At 48.4% G+C, this 1,807-nt stretch overlaps 1 pseudogene; it reads right to left on the bottom strand.

Annotated features, from left to right (window-relative positions):
* Nucleotides 1-1,807, bottom strand: part of LOC102876835 — a 46,420-nt pseudogene that overhangs the window by 14,154 nt on the left and 30,459 nt on the right.

Below are 1,807 nucleotides of genomic sequence, written 5' to 3'. Positions count from 1 at the left end.
AGTTATTATATCCTTGCCCAAGAATAAAACCCAAGGACCCCCCCCCGTTGGAAAGGAAGCAGTTTTTGAGGATTTCCTCTCCCAGATCTGCAATAAAGTGCTTTGGGTCCTACAATAGGGCCATCTGACCCCCTTGTGTCCAGCAAGGCCGCTCTCCTAAGTCATCCTGTAAATGGGACAAATAGACCCGGGCTGCGAATGGCGGAGCGCGTGGAGGCCGAGCAGGGTGGACACAGTGGACACAGGGCCTGCACCGGCACACACAGCCTCCCCGAGGACGCAGGCTGACGATGACCACCACCCTCTCCGGCCCCGCGATCTCACCTGTGCGGCCGAGGTTTTCAGGGGAGCGGCGGCCGCCCAGGACCGGTGGCCCGGAATCCCGGGCACAGGCAGGAGCGCGGGGGAGAGGAGAAGCGCGCGGGGAATCAGGACAGGGGCCTGCGGGTCACCTCAAAGTGACCAGAAATAAAAGGAGAAAGTCTGAAACCACCTTCGTAGGACAATAGAAGAGAACTGTGGACAAAATCATACCAACTTCCGGTTTCAAACTGGAAGTGACCCCCACAAAGACTTCCGTGTAGAAACAACGACTTGCCATGTGGTTCTGGTGCGTAAGTAGACCCTCGAGTTTGGGATACTGGTATGGCTCGTCTTTCCAACAAAGGCCTTCATTCTCGTCAGGACGTAAAGAAACTCATCACTGAAGCCGCTGGAGCATGGAAGAAAGCACGCGATGCTCCCGAGCAATAGCGTGAGGACTACGAGATGCTAGAGGACGGACACTTCCTTTTAGTTACTGTAGGTGCACCAGGAAAAGAGATCCGTGCAGAAACAGAGGCGGGGATTGAAAGGTTCTCGTGCAGGGCAGCTCACAATACTGAAGGGGTTTCCAAGCTCTCTAAGCGCTGAGGTCTGTGAGGTCAGGCAGTCGGCTTCCAGGAGGATGACAGGCTTGGAAAGGATATGGGGCGGTTTACCTCTGTCCTGTACTCTATTTGATGAGTTGCATTATAGGAATACTGTGGGGCACTTTCTTGAGTGAAAGGAAATCCACCTGACAATATCTACCTCCATCACCACCTAGTGGTGCAGGAAATATATTTTGAGCAAAGGCTAATGCTACTATGTCAACACTGTCCTTTTTTCTCCCCTTGGTGGGTCATAAAACTGTGCTTGGGGATAAATATTAATCAGATTATTTACTCTTTCCTGGAACACAGGGATATATATTTCTGTAGAGTCTGGAATTTTTTTAAAAAAACCTTAAAGTATTTTCAGAATGCTTTCTACCTCAAAAAGGAGCAGGGGTGGTTGTTTTTCCCTCCCACAACCAAGAAGGACCATGTGGGAGACCTGAATTCTATCAATACTGTAGCAGGAGAGAAAAAACAGCCCCTAAATATGAATATGAATGTAAATATAAATATATATAATCACCCAAACACCTGAATTTAAAAGAAAGAGGAAGGACATTTCTTTAATAAGTGAGTGGAGCAATCAGCAGGGTCAGTTGCCAAAATAGCTGAAGTTGCCTGGCCTGTTTTGGATTCGCCTTATTAAAGGCAAACAGTGAAGGACTTTGCCATTGGTGGGTTTAAACGTGGGAATTGACAATGGGTAAGCTGATGTTAGCTTTTTACAGTTCGTGGAATGGGGCACAGGGATGTGTTCACCCAACATACATGGGAACTGTGTACATGCAATTAGATAAGAAACTTGAAAGGTTGCAGTTTTCCCAGCAGTCAGAGCTAAGATCAGGGCTGAGAATCTCTCCTGTCCTTTTCCCTTAGAAATTCTCCTCCTT

The sequence above is a fragment of the Elephantulus edwardii genome, unplaced genomic scaffold (assembly GCF_000299155.1).
Source record: "Elephantulus edwardii isolate Elephantulus edwardi_28Jun2011 unplaced genomic scaffold, EleEdw1.0 scaffold00292, whole genome shotgun sequence".
NCBI lineage: Eukaryota > Metazoa > Chordata > Mammalia > Macroscelidea > Macroscelididae > Elephantulus > Elephantulus edwardii.
Note: the sequence above shows the minus strand (reverse complement) of the source record. Positions and strands in the feature narration are given on the sequence as shown.